This window comes from Homalodisca vitripennis, unplaced genomic scaffold (assembly GCF_021130785.1).
Source record: "Homalodisca vitripennis isolate AUS2020 unplaced genomic scaffold, UT_GWSS_2.1 ScUCBcl_24;HRSCAF=613, whole genome shotgun sequence".
NCBI classification, from domain to species: domain Eukaryota; kingdom Metazoa; phylum Arthropoda; class Insecta; order Hemiptera; family Cicadellidae; genus Homalodisca; species Homalodisca vitripennis.
Window position 1 is genome coordinate 14,386 of NW_025776144.1, and position 18,552 is coordinate 32,937.

General features: G+C 32.9%; 1 pseudogene; it reads left to right on the forward strand.

Moving 5' to 3' along the window:
- Positions 1-571: 571 nt before the first annotated feature.
- Positions 572-17,421, forward strand: LOC124370142 (annotated as a pseudogene).
- The last annotated feature ends 1,131 nt before the right edge of the window (positions 17,422-18,552 follow it).

The following is an 18,552-nucleotide window of genomic DNA, read 5'->3' on the forward strand; positions in this document are numbered from 1 at the left end:
GAGAATTTCACAGATTTATTAGTTTACGGATATTTATATTTTCCAAGAGTAAAACAGAGGATACGAACGTGGACATACGCTTCAAAATTACATGACTTCTTCATATTATACATAAGATACTCTCAACGAAAAAGCTATCAGTGTTTGACTTTAGGATTCCTCTCCCTAGCTGAAGATCATTTAAGTGCTAATTAAATACTTTGAACTATCCAATAAATAATTATAGAAAGTTGCACGGAAATTTAAATCGTAATACTCGTATCTTACAATGGCAATAAATTATCTTTCGAATGCTACGCCATTTAGAAAAGAAATAATTCTATGACATACTTGTTATTGAGAAAGAAATTGCCGGTAAAATATAACTTTCGATTGAAGTTATTACCACTACAAATAGTTTGTCTTTAATAAACTTTTATACTCCTTCTCTTCTATCATTCAACGAAACAAACAGAGTGGAGCAAATTCAACACTACAGTATTATTTAGCTGATGGGAGTGGGAGTCGATTGAGAGGGAGACGCATTGTTGGTGATGAGTTTGTTGATCTTGTGCTCGTATAAGTGCTAACGAAACATCGTTCACCACTCTCGCTCAAATAATTTGACCTTGCCCTTCAACTACCGTTGAGGCAGTAACGTGCCATTGTGGGTAATGCAGTTTATAGATTGGAAATTTAATAGAAACATGTGTAGTAAACTACCGGGTATAATTTTGATCGTATATATCATATCATATTCTAGTGCTATCCAGGACAAGGTCATTAGAAAAAGGTAAATTCATTATGTATTACATACAACTATTAATTTACTTCCATAATAAATAAAACAATTCTAAATTTAATATGTATTTAACACTCTCTAGTTAATTTAAATGCCTAAATCAGGTGGAAATTTAATCTATACTGTATTAGATTCAGAAATAAATAATTACTGTTTTTTCAAAAACAATGTTCACTTTGTAAACCAAAGGTTTATTGGCACGTCCACCAACTTGACAATCCAATACACAGATGTAAAGTAGAAACTAGGAAACTGCTGACGTCGTCTGTAAAACTTCTGAATGATAGTAAACAAAATAAATGTTGCAGTAATTATTAATTTAAAAGAACGTTTGCGAAATTACACTTTATTCTAGTAAAATATTGAAATCTGTTTTAATTTTTATACTTCCACAATGTATGATTTTGTTTTGAGTAAATATTGAGATACCTATTAATGAAAAGGTTATAAACACAGAGCGTGTGTTATCAATGAATTTATGATTGTGTTCTAGATACATTATTATTTTAAATGTATTATTTAAAGTCTTGAAGAATATTTTACAGCTATGGTACATTTAATAGCTTAAAATTTTGCATACTTTGAGATTCTCCAAGATTTGGTTTACTAAAATTTTATGAGAAATACTATGCTTTTTAAAAATAAGGTTGCCTAACAGTAGATTGTGTTTATAAAACCAGATTGAAAAAAGTGTTGTTGAGCAAAAGATATTTGAAAACTAAACTGTTGAATTAATCTGCAATTGGTGAGGATGTTTATTTAATAGGCTACTGATGCATGTATGCCTACCATGCATGATGCATGGGGCAGGCTAAAACTTTATTAATATGTGCTAAATTTTATAATTATATTTTATTTTAATTTACAAAGTGTTTGGAAAACCTCCAGATTCAGAGGGAGATACTCTGCTCACTCAACTTTTTACATTTTTTACTGTTTAAATATATTACAAAGTGAATGTTTAAAAACATTTTGGTACTTTGGGATTATACCGACCACACCAGTATGAAGAACACAAAAATAGAAATTTATAGAAACAAACATGATAGAACGAAAAAAACAACTCTTCAATTACAAAATTACAAACTTACAAGCATTTCCAGGTATTGTGATCGGTATTGTTGTCGCTGTTATCTTATCATTCTCGAGAATCCTGATTACGGCAGGCCGCGCGGCATCACGTGATTTGCACGGTACATCATTGCCTTTCCATTACAATTCAATTTATATTTCTGATTAGCCCCTCTAGAATTTGATATTTTACTGATAGGTACTATCTCGAGGGATGTTTTTTCTTTCGTCGACATCAGCGCGGGGCAGCACCGAAGGTGCTGCCGAAGCCCGCGCTGATGGCCGGAGGCACTCGCATTTTGGGTGGCGGAATGTGATCAAGAATAAAAACAAGTTTTGAGTGTTTTTTTAATAAAAAGTTTAGTTTGGTAAATGTTTGTTTTTGTTGAATTTTTGTGTTTGGAGAAATGTAGAGGTAAAACACGGAAGTACAACAAAGCGATGCACCAGCTGAACGGGCGGCGAGACTCTGCAATCACGTTATCTACTAGACGCTCGACTTTGACCTCTGTCTGAGGATGGGAGGTGTTTGCGATAAGACAATTCCTGTTTTATATTGACGAAATATTGTTCTACGCTAATCTAGTAATCAGTAGAAACGAAATGTGAAATAACGATTCATGTCTGGGTGTGGTCGGTATAATCCCAAAGTACCAACATTTTAGATGAGTACAGATGTTAGAAAGATGAAATAAAAAAATGTATTAATATCAAATTATGCAAAGAAATCCTCTGTCCCTATCTAGGGGTAGGCTACAATAAGCGGACCGGGTTTTTTATATCGAAGAACGTAATCATCGATACCTAATAATAAAAGTGTCTGTAGTCCGCAACAACAAACATATGTTTTAAATTAAAATGTGAATTTAATACTAACAGTGATCAAACAAATTATTATAACCAAAATTAGGAAAACTGGAGACGACCATATTTACTCCTCTCACAGTTACATTTGTTTCTTTCCCACAAATTTCACATAATGGGTTTTTTCAGTACGAGTCCTACATGTTGAAGCTACGAAAAACATGTATTGTCATCATTCAAAGCAATGTTGTGTAGTTTTCTAAAATTGACTGCCATTCTTAATAATCAAATGTTACTTATGTAAAATTTAAATATTACCTTACGTGTATTACTTGAAAGTGTTTACAGCTGTAGATATAGATTATTTAAGTTAATTGTTCAAAATAATTAATTAGTATTGATTGATTATATCGATGGTTATAATTGAGTAATACCGTTTGCCAATTTCGATATAAAAAACCGGATCCGCTTATCGTACCCTACCTCTATCTAGGCTTACAGTTTGTTATTAAGTGATCTATACATAATTAAGTACATATGTATTATAGATAGAACAAATTTAATTCAATCTCAACGGGCGCTTATGTTTTTTGAGATTGAATGTAGGTACTAATATGAGGAATGTATGTCTTTCTACCATAGTGTGGGTAACAATGTGATGGCCAGGGTCATTTCTGATTGGTACTTTCCCATGCCAGATTGTTGAATGTGATCTGAAGTCAGAAAAGTACCAATCAGAAATGCCCCTGCCCATCAGTGTCGGCTTCAGTGGCGCCGTCGGCACCAGTCCACTCTTCTGGCAGAAAAAGATAAACATTCTTCCAGGTAATACCTAAATTTAAGCTCAGATTTTATTTTATACTCCAACGGCAATCATGTAAGCGCTTGTAAAAATTAAATTAAATTTCCTTTCTAATTAATAATACATACATACCTATCTACCTGTGTCACGTAATAACAAATAATAGGAGAGACTTTAATAAGCAGCCTACACTCGTTATTCTATTGTTATTATCTAAAGATTTACCCAATCTTTATACAATAATTGTACGCAAAAAGAATTATAGTACATTAATAGCTAGAACAACACATTACAATAACAAAAGTAATTTCAAAAGGGCATTACAAATAACAAAACTAACTTTAGCCTGAACCTACATATCAGAGATGCTTACAATAGTTACATCTTGCCCAGCAGTGAGCTAATTGTGAAATGAAGGAAAAGATTTTCCACAGACCGGCACACTTCCCTGCGGTACAAAAAAAATCCCAAAGGTAGTCTGCTATAGTCTGCCGATATTCCACTCCTCAACATCTTGACTGCTCGCAACTTTTAACAATCAACATCTCAACTTTCAATCTCATATTCATCACCATATTCAAATTCTCCAAAATATAGTGAATTCTTGTTTATAGCTTACATTATACATTATTATAGGTTATCAATAAGTTAGTCATATTTTAAGTTAAATAAATTGTTATTAGGCTGTATAAGTAGGTAGATACATACATATGTATTATAAAATATACAAAGTTAAGAGTGCTCATGTGATCTGAGGTTGAATTAGAGTATTATCTTGAGGTATCATTTTCTTTTTTGGCCAGAAGAGTGGAGTGGCACTGATACCCGCACTAATGGCTAGAGACATTTCCGATCTGTACTTTTCCGACCTCAGGTCATGTTCCGGATCGTTGAAATTTTCTGATGTCAGATCACATTAGCACGGATATTGAGTCATTAAAGGTCAAAGCTTATTACTTGTGCAGGCTTGTTTAAGCAATCGGTGAAGGTAAGTGGTAAGGGGTCGCTGTGCCTAGTCTATATTTACATGTACACATATTTCTCCCCTATGTCATATCTTGCCTCTACCCTATCTCTCTCTATCTCTCCAAGGTTGTGGACACAGCTACATGCCTCCTTCTGTAAATAGGATTACTTCAACACTATAAAGGATACCGAGTCATTGTAGAAGCAGGTCTGTGTTAGCAATCAGGAAAGGTAAGCGGTGGCAGTGTCCAGCTACACGCCTCCTGCTGTAGATACATATTTTGTCTTAACAACACCCATTTTCATCTCAGATGTAATTAAAAAAACGGTTTCTTATTTCAATATTAAAGAAATTTAAGTTGATTGAAATTGTAGAGAATATAAAAAAATTGAATCGCGTAGGCTAATAACAAATAAATAGGTGATGGTGACAGAGGATTTAATTTACCATGTCATATTCAGTTAATATTTAGAATTTTTTTTTTCATTTATTTCATTTTTCCAGCACCACTAATCATTTAAAATGTTATTACAAAATTAATTTTAAATATATTTAAATAGTAAAAGAATTGGAAGTTGTTACAGTAATTGTAGAGAATTACCCTGTGGTTTTAACCCAATTCCCAAGATCCATTTTTGTTTAAATTTAAAAAAACTCGCATTCCTTTTGAGGATTTTCACATTTTATAAAGTTGTAAAATTTTTACCAAATATTTTTAAAAAGTCAGATAATAGTGTTTTATAACGATTTTCGAATAAACGCACAAATAATTTTTTCATCTTCTGATCCAACTTTGGGGGAGTCAGAAAAACCCTACCAAATAACATGACAGGGAGTTCGTATACAATTACTTTGTACTGGTCCTATTAAAATAAACATGTATAAATATCTAAGGATGGAAGAGGCCATAGAGAGTCTGTGGTGACTACTCCCAAAAGACTTCCCTATCAGTATTAGAGTCCCATTGACACTCATTTTTAAAGTTGTCCAATTTTTTAAACTTGTAAAATCTATGTCAATTTTTCATTAATGTCTGATCGCGAATGCCTGAGTCAGCTAAAGAATACTAAAACTCACCTAATCACAATATTCTAGGTAGGATAACTATAATTTTGGAATCTTCAGATACAAAAACACAAACTGTATTTTCTTCACTTAAACTAAATGGATAACTATATCTTTCTATTCTGTTAAACTCTTCAACAAAATGTTAACAATCAGGATTATGAAAAATTAATCAATAAAATATGTGTAAAAAACACATATGAAGTGGTAAACAAGACTGAAATCACAGATACATAGAGGTCTCTGAGTACTATGTTTTTTTAAGGTGAAATTTTTGTTGAATTATGGTTACACCTTCCTAGGAATATTATAAATTAAAACACTTGATATGTGAACAGGGAGTAATAAATAATTTATCAGGTCCTTGTTATTAAACTTAAGAGACATCTAAGAACAAAATTTTATCCTTAGATAATTTTTCAGAAAGTCTATGTTATCGCCCATCCCAGCAGTTCAGCATAATCAGATATGCTCAGTTCTTTACCACCAATAAAATTTAGATTAATTTGCCAATCACCTACAAGGCAAATTGTGTACACCACATCACATGTTGCGTTACAGGCTTTGCTGAAGTTGATTACAAAATTTCAAATAGTATCTATTTTCATGTTTTAACAGTCTCCCACAAGACAAAAAAAAATTATGTCAGTGTCCTGTGTGATAGGCTTTAATAACGCTCCGCCAAATTCTATGGTTAGACATGTAACGTCACAGAACTCGTTCTTATCTATGTTGAAATGAGGTTTCACAAAAAAATTACACAAGAAATCTTTCTTGAGATATCTTGCCACATGGTACATTCACATTTTTCTTCATTAAGTGTTCAGCAGTATTCAAATAATAAAAGTTTCGGTGAGCTACGGAGAATACTACAACACAAGAATGTGCCAAATCAATTCTTTTCATTTATTTATAACAGTGACTTTCCACTCTATTGTTTTACTTTTTCCTCTGTTAATAAAAATGACATATGTTGAACTTCATATTATGATTTTTTATACATATATTTATTCTACTAATTTGTCATTGCTTTCATGGTTACCTATAAGACCAATGTAAAAATATCCCTAAAGCTCAGCCAAATCAAATGGAGTAACATAAATGTTCAACAAACTCTGTTTTCTATGATCCTGTGAAGTACACAGTGGTCATCAGCAACACCTTAAGACTTATGATTTTTAAGAACCGTTTTAAGATCTATTGTGATAGTTGGATAAGGTAAATAAAGAAAATAAATTCATTGTTTATCTACAAGGAACGTTAGTTCTAGTGTCTTGTGTAGAGTGGGCAGTGGTTAGCAACTACTTCAGACTATTTGGTTCTTAAGAACTACTTTAAGATCTACTAAAGTAAAGTAAAGATGTCTTATTTTACCAGGCGAAGTTAGGGCTAAGAAGCCCTCTCTAACAATCTACTGTGTATGTTACAAAAATGATAATAAAACAATAGATTTATTTGACCAGTAATACAATCCCAGGCCATTAAACATTTACACTCTCTGTAAGTAACTCTTTTTAAGCACTTGAAGACCAAATAGGTACATTTTAAGAACATGATGTTACAGTCAGAGCTGTGACTTTGAATTTAAGTTGACCATCCTAAACTTGCAACAATCAACAAAAAACAGCACCTTAAGTTAATTTTGGGAAAAATCTTAGTAGTAGCAGCCAGTCACGGTTGGAACTTGGACCAATGTTTGAGGGCAAGCTGGACAGTGGCTGTAAGGTGACGGTTAGCAGCTCTGGGGCTCCTATTTATTATGTGGCCAACAACTACGTGGAAGCTGACTGAGGGCTTCACCCACAATAATCATGGGAACTGGTGTTAGTGTATCTGATAATTTTTAATTTTAGTATCTTTTCTAGGACTAAACGAATTGCCATTCATAATCACCCTTAAAATGATTTTCTGAATGATTGGCTTTCCTCTAAGAGTAGATCAGCCCTCCCTCGACAGTGTAGGAAAGGCAAATAGGGTAATAAAAGAGGCTGTTGAAGATATTCAGTTCTGCAACTTTATTGACACCACTTTATTGTAACGTATACATTGTACAAAACATTGATTGCACATAAACAATACTGGAAAACATGTTTTGGCTCACTCGATCTGTCAATCTTGGAAATAGAGTAAGATATCGTAATATATTAAGATCGATAGCCACTAACCATTGCTCCTCACTAAATAATTCCACATTTTCTATCATCAAACATCACATATTTTACGCAGCAACCAATGATCTATCAGCAGAACTATTTCACCACTTTCATGCCTCTACACAGTAAGTAGTATTGATAAATTCTGATTCTAATAAATAAAAAATATAAGCAGTATAGAAAATCATTAATAGTAATATAACTTGTAAATCTCTTTCAAAGAACAATTCCATTTCATTCTATGGGTCTGTAAGTATTAAGATGTGTAGACAAATCAGTAATTTATAAATGATTTAACAATTTTTAATTTAATATTTAACTGGTGTGAAACATTTTCTAATGCAGAAATAGTAAGTGATTAGTAAATTTAAATCAAAGAAATCCCTAAGTCTAGATGAAGTATCTCCCAGGATTTTAAAACAATACATTTATATGCTATCTAAACTTCTTGCTTCTATGGCAAATGATTCCCTGAATCAGGATGTCTTCCTTGACCACCTTAAGGTAGCCAAAATAAACTAATATTTTGAAACAAAGATTTAAATTCTGCAGAAAATTGTAGACATTATTCTGTCTTTTCAAAATTATTAGAAACCAATATAAACAAGGTTAAAAATTCGCTTCCAATAAGCTGTGGTAAAAAAGCTTTAGTGGTACAAAATTGACAGTGTTCACATAGTCTAAGAATATTTACTAGAAGGAAACGTTATGACTATTACGATCATAAGCAGCATTAATGTCATTTTTGTGATGTGTCTGACAAAGATAGCCTTGCTATCAAAAGGCCTCACAAAAATAAAAGTTTTAAGTATTGTTTTCAATGTAATAAAGTTAATTGTAGCCAATACAAGCTCCATCTTCAACAAAAAAATATGTGTTGAATTCATTTGGTTCCATTTCAGATTTAACCTTTTGTCGTTCAACTTTATTACGCTTGCAGATTTACATTTGTTTTATTACTTTCAAGTACTAAACATTCATTAAAGGTTTGACGTCTTGTGAAGATTTTAAAACTTATTCAATTTTAAAAGACTTGTTTTGTATTGATGATTTATTTTTACTATTCCTTTAATAAGGAGTTAAAATGTATGACTTTCTTCATAGAAGACATATACAATGTTTTATCTGGTTTCTTTTATTAGACTAGTTTTTGTCTTGAAAAAAAAAAATACTTTTATGTTTCAGAGAAGCTATGGAGGAGTTTGTACTGTTTGACTTCACCAAACTACCGAACTTGCATGGGTGGTCAGAAATGTCAGATGTTGTGAGGGAAGTAGGCATGTCTAAGGCAGTATTGGTTCTGCAGAAGACACAGAGGTTCCAGCGAGGAGTGCTCTTCACTATGCTCAATCCTCAGCCCAATGGGGCAGGGTTTGCTGGGTTCCGGACTGATACAGAGTTAGACCTGAGTGACTACAACACTCTCCGGCTCCACTGTCGAGGTCAGGGTGAGAACTACGGATATAAAGTTGTGCTGAGGCATAAAAATGAGAACACTGAACCGTTCCCTTCCTATGAACAGATGTTTCAGGTAAGAAACACAATATAATCCCTGATTGACTGTTTGGAAAAGACTAATATAAAACAACGAATATAGGTTCTTTATTGAATTATTTTCTTGTTATTGTCTTCATATCTTAATATTGGTGTGTGGCTTCATATAATAACATCAGCCATCTTAAACTGTTCCTTATTGGAATTAGAACAAAAACAGTTATTGTAAGTTTTGAAACGTTTCTTTGAAGTCAATAAATATGTCATACAAACTTGATTCTAACATTCTTTATTAAAATAACTACTAAGTTTTATATCACTTTGAAAGCTTCCATTGATATGATGCACTAAATATTTTTTAGTGATAATAGAATATTATCTTTTTTTGAAGTCTGGATAGAACAATCTTTTTGATTAATTTTTAGACAGTTGATAGCTGTGTCATATGTTAGACTAAGTTATTAGTAGGTTTCTCCTTGTCCATTTGTTTATACTCCGAGTACATTTTAGCTACTTAGTTTTTCTGGGGAATATGTCTTGTCCGAAAGAACGGTTGGTGATATATAATGTGGGACTTTAAATTATCCTTCTTCGCAAAATTTAATGATTTTGGAAGACATGTTGACCAGTCCAGAGGGTGTTCTTAACCCTAGAAGTGTGTCCATGTTACCAAAGATAAAACGTCAGTCCATTTTTGACGTGTTGCAAGGGTTTTTTAAAAATTCGTAAAAAAATACTTAATATCAAGAAAAACATATATTGTTATATATCGTTTTTTCTTCTCAGAAGTTTTACTATTTGAAATAGGAATAATTGTTTTGATATTCTTTGATTTAGTGTATATTTTCATGAAAATAATGAGAAATTGCAAAAAGTTTTATATGAACATTTCAAGTTTGGACCTCTGTAAGGTATTGAAATATTACAGTAAGGTCAAAATGTTAAATGTATAAAATGTATAGAATTTTATGCCAAATTAGAAAATATATTAAAAATGTCTATTAAACAAAAATTGTAATTTTGCCATTTTTTTACAAAAGCAAAAATGTACAAAAATGTACAAGGGTTTGGGATTTTCATTCCATTTTTTTTTTACTTCCAAATGTGACTATATATTTATATGAAAAACAGTTTTCTATTGTAAATTATACATGCTATTTGAAAACACTAAAAGTAAACAACAACAAAAATAAACTGTTATTTTATTATAAGCTTAAAAAAAAAAATCTTTTGGAAAATGAAAATACTTTGTAACAAAATTCAGAAACAAGCTAAAAATTTTCACTTATACTTTATGTTTATGTAATTTTTGAATATACCGTTAGTAAGTATGTTTGTTTGGCTAAAATAAAATATAAGTTATGGTTAAATACTTTAAGAAGGAACTGAGTTATGACATTTTTGTTAACAGTCGCACGTTGAAGTATTTACTCATTAAAAAATAATCTGGTTTGCAATCTAAAAAAAATATGAAAAAATTTTTAAATTTTTTTACTTGTTATATTATGTTAGCACATAATGTTTGAAAGAAATACACTCAATAATTTTTGAAATTGAGTAAAAAATAAATGTTGTGCGTCAAATATTGTAAAACCTTGCATTGTAAAATTTTTTGACAATATATAAACAATAGATATTATAGTTCAAAATAACATTGTTTTATAATTTTTTTTGTCATTTCATATGAATTTATGCAGTAGAGTATTTCAACCTGAAAAAAATAGAGACCTAAATTATGAAAATCTGTAAAACAATAAGCTTGTGGTGAAATAAAATGATCAACAATGGCCGACAGGGATGGGTTGGGTTGGTCTTAATGCGACGCCGTGATTCATCTCTTTCGTTTCGCACTGCCGGAAACCTACTGAACTAAATTTACTGCTGAAAGATTGTACCGGTAAATCGTTTCTTTCACTTTACACTGTTTTTTTTTTTTAATTTTCTTTATTGACAATAAATAACTGTGTGAATGTTATTATACTAACCAGCATAAAATATGCTGGTTTACAACTTTAGAATTGTCCCTTTTTAGAATATTCATAGTAAATCAACTATTCGTTGTAATAACTTTCTGTTTGCACTGGAAGAAAGAATATTTCATTCCGCGTCTATTGACATATGGCAGCACTGTTTGCAAGCAATACGTAACTTGCTGTGATTGGTTGAAAATGACGTATTTCTTTGACCCGGCCACCCGCGAAATTCAACTCAAATGTTGACTTCTTCAGAAAACATTTCACCACGACCGTAATATTGAAGTTAGAAAAAAAAAGGTTTATATGAAAATTGTAGAATGGAATCTCACAATTTCAATGATACCAAAAACATGGTGATCTTTTGAAGATAAATAATTATTTTTAATGAAAAACTGAACCGACATACAATATGCTGGTTCCGCACAACACACATAAATTACAACCGACATAAAATATGCTGGTTCCACACTTCTAGGGTTAATTGATAGGATTTGTCATTTCATCTCTTTCTTGGAGTTATTTCTGTTACAGTTGTTTCTATCCTGTATGGGGGATGATAGGTGTTATTCAGTGATATTTGATTTTGTGTTAGTGCCATCAGTGATGTTCAGAAAAAGGTGTGGAGGTAGTCACCAAATTTTTCTAGTGTTGGTTTCATCAGCTCTTTAGATTTTCAATTAAGACAGATCTGAATTGGATCCACATTTTACAGCTTGTTCGTTATTTATTAACTTTTAGATTGCCTTTGTCCTGTTGTTTGCTTGGTTTATACGAGGGTGGTCTGAAAAGTTTCTGACCCCAACGTGAAGATGGCAGCACACGGAAACAAAAGCTACTGAATTTCATTGTTCATCTGTTGATAGTTACTCTACAAAGTTTCAGCCATTTAGGACACACAGGTTTTATGTAATAGTTGTTTGAGTAAGTTGATGTCAGTTTTTTTTGTGAAAATGGAAAAATCGAGTATCGAGCTGTCATTAAATATTTGTTTTTGTAAGGCAATACGCCTTCACAAGTCAAAGATGAAATGGGGATTTTACACCATTATTTGCCACAGTGAAATTTTGGGCTGCTGAATTTAAATGTAGCCATAAGAGCTTAGGAGACGGTTACAGAGATTGTAGCATCGCTGGGAGAAGTGTGTAGAGTTACAAGGAGACTATGTTGAACAATTAAAATAAAATTCAGAAAAAATGTCTTGTATCTTTGTTTGATCGGATATTTTTCAGACCACTCTCGTATACTCTGCATTTGCTTCCTTTCTTAATTACCTGAGCTGTAGAGTATATGTCATCTTTTTTTGGAATGTTTCATTTTTGTCTTCCATTTTTCCTGTTTAACTTGAACCTATTCTGAGCATTTATAAAGTAATTGTGTAGTTTCCTTATTGTAAATAATTTGATTTCTCCTGGATTGGTTTGATTTAGACATTTTCTATGGGTATGCTTTATCTAGTGCAGTTGTAAGATACTGTGAAGTTGAAAAAGCAAGATAATACCACCTGTCATTGGGACGCTGAGGATCTATTGTGATTTAATCTTGAAATCTAAACAACCCAGGTCATCTTGAGGCTCAACACATCCCCAGGAACTAAAATCCTATCTTAGCATTTTTTTAGAAATGCCTTGTACAGGTGTGAGGGCAGTCGCTTTGCAGTCACAAAAATGTGCTTAGCAGTTTTCCCGGACTCCCTGCAGAAGTGACATTTGTCAGAGTCAGAGATTCATTTGAATGTTGAGCTTAGCTCCAATTCACCTTCCTTTTATTGCAGCGTTTGATATCTGGCACTGTCAGCCTTGACTCATGGAATCTGGAGTCATGTTCGTCTAAAGAGATCCAAAGAAAGTCGACGACGAAGAAGCTCTAAATGAAGCATTTACATCATTTCGACATCATATATATCTGTAAATAGGTGAAGTGGTAGTCTCATTGTCTCATTAGTTACACAATTGAGTGCACTACAGTGTGATAGACACAATCTCTAAGCAGGGTGGAGCAACCGAGTTTTATACACATAATGTAGCTATGATAGGAACGGTTGATTGATTGATTGATTGATTGAATTGAATTTTGAGTTTAGCTCCCTACCACATCTTGTCAATAGTTTATCACCTCAGACATGTTCAGTCAAACTTCAAAGTGAAGAGACTTCGAAACCAGAATTATCAGCCATTAATGAACTGTGTGGATGAAATGAAATGAAATGAAATGAAAAATGACTTTATTGAATACAACGTAAAACATAAAACATATTCAATTGGCGAGGTTAGGACTATTAAGTCCTCTCTTACACCTAACCACAAATTAATAAACTCTACTATTACTGTAAAACAAGAGCCACAATACAGTTTACATTACTATTTTACAATCAAAAATTATAATCTCTATTTATATAAAGTAATAAAATGAAACAAAGGTTTTCTATGAAACTAAAAATAAATACATAGAATAAAACTTACAAGGAAGTTAACAGACATTCATCCATCACCATTCATTCATACAAAGCCATCGTCCCATACCCTATGCCACGATATCGTCAACCCGTCGAGGTCCAAAACAGATGGTCCCTAAGCACCCCCCGAAACCGTTCCCGACCACGAATACCTCTAATATGATCCGGGAGATTATTCCAAAGTCGACAAGCAGAGACTGTGAATGATTTACTGTAAATAGAGGATCTATGAACAGGAATAGATAACAGAGAGGCTCCACGTCGAGTATTCCAATTGCTTGTTTCAGAAATGAAAGAAAAGCGTTCAGACAGATAGGAAGGGGAATAATCGTTATACAAAATAGAATGTAACATGCTGAGAATGTGGAACTGACGGAGTAGATTCAACTTTAACAGATGTAACTGATTGATGAAGGGTGTTATATGGTCATATCGTCTGAGGTTGAAGATAAAGCGAACACAATAATTTTGAGCACGTTGTAATCTGTCCGAAAGCTCAACCGTCATGTCATTTATAACTTCGTTACAGTAATTGAAATGGCAGAAAATCAGGGTCTTCACTAGCATTACTTTCAAATTCAAAGGTAAATAAATAGCAAATTGCTTAAGACTATGAATACCAGCAAACACCCTGCCACAAGTCTCAGTAACATTATCGGCCCAACTAAGAGTTTTTGTAATAGTCAGTCCAAGATTTTTGACCTTGTCACTGTATGAAAGAGGATGACCGTTCGTTCAATATGAGTGTAGGAGTGTTGTTCAAGTCGATACCGCTCAGAAGTCTGGAAGTTCCAATAAGAATAGTTTGAGTCTTGCTTTCGTTAAGTTTCAGTCCGTGTTTGAAGGCCCATGTTGCAATAGCGTCAATGTCAGTGTTCATGTCAGCAACAATGTTTAGATAGTTCGAAATGGAAAAGTGGCTGTAAATTTGTAAATCGTCGGCATACAGGTGAAAAAATGAGTGTTTGATCATAGCAGTCAAATCGTCGATGTAAATTGAAAAAAGAAGAGGGCCAAGGACAGAGCCCTGTGGCACCCCTCGATTCACAGGTTTCCAGTAGGAGTCTTTGTCGTTAGACCTAACACACTGCTGACGACCCGACAGATACGACCCAAACCACTCCACACAGCCATCAGAGAATCCGATTTTAGACAATTTCAAAAGAAGCAATGGGTGGTAAACGCAGTCAAAAGCCTTAGAAAAATCAAAAAGCGTTAAAATAGTAACAAGCCTTTTGTCCATTGCCGAACGTATATCTTCAGTGATTTTTTAAAAGAGCACTCGTTGTACTGTGATTAGTACGAAATCCTGATTGAAAGTTGGACAAAAGTTTATTGGATTCGAGAAAGAAAACATACTTGTTGATGCACCACTCTCTCAAAGCATTTAGATAAAGCTGATAGAATGCTAATAGGTCTGAAGTCTGAGGGGTCACCAGGGCATGAACATTTTTGAAGTGGGCAAACAATAGCGAGTTTCCATGTGTTTCCGAGTTTGGATGTAAATGTTAATGGATTAAAAAGTGCTCTGCTAGGAATAAAACTTGCAATGCTTGTGGAAAACAATTGGACATTTTTTCAAGGTATCTACGTCCACTGATCAATACAAAAGTAGGTCAAGTTTATAAATATGTTGAGTGGCCATTTTTGTAGGTGGACTAGCAAAAAGCAAGAATAAAAAATCTTTAGTGTCATCTGTAATGATTGTAATGTCAAGTCCTAAGGTCAAAAGGGTTATGTGTTATACATATACACTGTATAAAATGATCATATAGAATACCTACTACCACACAGAATATAATATTTGACATTTATGTTAAGGAGTAAAAGTCAAAATAGATTAAATTAAATCTAAAAGGGAAAATTGTCTATGCTACACTGTAGTATTTCCACCACACTATAAAACAGTTTTTGTTGTAATTATTTCATTACAACATTCTTGAAGGTTTTTACAAATATAATTTTTTTGCAGGCATAGGCAGTTTGTTAAACAGTTTAACACCAGTATAAGAGTGGGTGTGCTGGGTTATAGGCAGCCTAACTAAGGTCTCGATGTCTAGAGTAGTCTTAAGTTTAAACAATTCTAATTTGTTTTAACAAACATCAACACTTAAAAAGTAGATATACAAGGATAGAGAGTATGTTATGCTTTACATACAATTACTTCCAACAGTCAGTAACGTTTACATTAAAGATTATATGGGTGGGGGGTCTCATTTGGCATATAATACCCCTTTAGCTCCAGTTATTTAGCTGCTCTGTACCAGCAACAGTTAATGGTAAACTGGTTTTTACTCTAATTGATACACATGAGAAGTTCTTTAAGTTTTGTTGAATGAGAGCACTACAACAAAACTAGGGTTACAGATGTTTCCTTCAACTGAAACAGTATCTTTGACATCAATATCAGTTACTTCAAAAATTACTGGTAAACTGTATGATATAGCTCGCCTTATTCGAACTTAAATATCGTGATATAAAACTCTTTCTCTTGTCAGACTTTTAATTCTGTAAATGTAATTCTGTAGATTTAATAATTGGGTATGATATATTGAAGAAGTACATTAGTGTGGAAGTGATATTTGGTGGTAATAAAGATTCACTGCCAGTTTGTAGTGTAGTAGCTTCAGTAGTTGAGCCCCCTATTTCATCATTTGCTAATATAAAGCTGTAAACCTGTTACCATTAAATCACAACATGATTCTTTGGGTGATATCAAGTTCATAGAAAACAAAAACTGCTTGACTGTTGGTGAAAGATGTAATAGAACCAAGAAACTCTTCATGGCGGCGAGCGCAGGTTCTGGTAGCCTGAACGAACACATATGGAAACATATGGTTATTGATTATTCCCATACAATCAATAGTTTTACGCACTTTGTGTTAAATGTAGGATAATTAAAATTTAACCTATATCTAAAAAGTTACTTTGGCTCTGAAAAGGTAAATAAAAATATATGACCTTTATTGTTTTTTTCATAAAAATATCATTGACATAGTTTTTTTTCAAATTATATAACAATGTTTTTACTTTTCTTATTATGATATAAAAGTAATTTGTTTGTTAAGTTAATGTACTACAAAGTACTACAGTCAATTTTTACAAAAACTCCTGTATGGAATTATATTGAATGAATTAACTTATCTACTTTATTCATTATTTTTTACTTAATTTTAAACACATATTTTGGTTTTAAATTAATATAACTGTCATCATCATAATAATCTTGATCATAATTTTAAGTGGTTTGTTTGCACTGTTTTTGAAATGGATTAATGCTCGTGTGAATTTTTAATATTTTAGTTCTTCTTGAAAGATAGGCTATATTGAAAAAACAGTGTGTTAGTGAGTTGATATTTTGAACATTAAAATAAATTAAATGTTTATGTTGATTGGGACAGTAAGTTCCCATATTGGACACCATATGCAAATAAGCCTAGCATCTGCCACCAGATTGGTATTCTCGTGCTGCTTATTAAGAGTCATGTACTAGCAAGCACAGCTGATATTGGTGGGTGGGTGGGGGGTGGGACCTCATCTCAAAGTTTAATTAAATACCTGTTTTCCAGGCACCTAACAGAAAGTTTGAAACTGTGGACCTGCCTCTGGCCGGATTTGAACCGTATTATCGCGGCAAGAAGCAGAATCAGTCGGCGCCGCTAGACAAAAGTCAGATCACCAACTTCGAGTTCCAGATCTACGGTGGGGGTCTATCTCCCGGTGAAGCAGGCAGGGACCTCCTCCCTGGAGATTGACTGGGTCAAGGCGGTCCCTTAGTCCCTCTTCATATACCAATCTCTGTAACACTCTTTTGTGATGAAATTGGAATAAATGTTAACCTTTATTGCTCAATCAACCAGTGAAGAGTGAAAAGCAAAACACTATTAATAGTAACAGGTATGTTTTCGGGGATAAATAGGTCTTATTACAAGGTAGGAATATGCCACACACGTCGCGAAAACAGGCTTTGCTGAGGTTGCATGCAAAAATTTCAGATCTGTAATTCATTTCATTCTTAATATGTCCTGCTGGCAGATAGAGAAATATACAAACATACAGAAAAAGAAATTTATACAAAGATTACGCTCAGCCAAATTTCACAATTCCATTCTGGTTGGACTTGCACCATACTAATATTGAACAGTAAATTTTACACCGTCTGTATAGATAAACTTAAACTGTACAGACATTTTCAATCCATATAGCTCAATTACATAAATAGGTTGGAGAACTTAAGGTATAAAAACAGTTACACAGGCCTGCTGGTACTACAATTGCATTCGCTTAAGAATGATTTATTACTTATTTTTTCATAATAGAACTCATTTTTCGAATTGTTTCATCCAAAATACAAAATCTACAATGAAGTCTCTATTGGGATATCTTGCCACATGAAATATTTACATTTGTGTTCGTAAGTTAGGTTTCATAGCAGTGTTCAATAGTAAAAGATCCAGATGAGCTAGGGAGGGTACTACAACGCAAGAGTTTGCTGAAATCAAATCTTTTCACCATCCTATAACATTAAATTTCCATTGTATTGTACATAAGACCAATGTACAAATATACAATAACGGTCAGCCTAAAACACATGGAGTAATGTGAACTATCATTGAACTCAGTGTTGTTTTTATAGAAATTAAGCTTTGAGCAAAAATTTCATGACTATAAGTCAGTTTGTTTTTTAAATATTGTGAGGAAAGATAGACACATAGACAGCAGAAATTAGATTTTTCTAACCTCTCGAGTGATAGGGTTTGCTAAAGCTCAGCGGAATTAAATTTTTAGCATCCATCCAAATTTCCGTTAAACTACTGGTAGAGTAGGTAAGCTTTTTAAAATTATTTAGTATCATTACATCTAAGAGGCCAACTGCCTTATTGAGACCATAAAAAATGTACTCTAAGTATAGGTTTCTCTAAAAACTCAATACTATCTACGTTATAAATATTATTATATTATAAACTGTATTTATTATTTTCTAGTG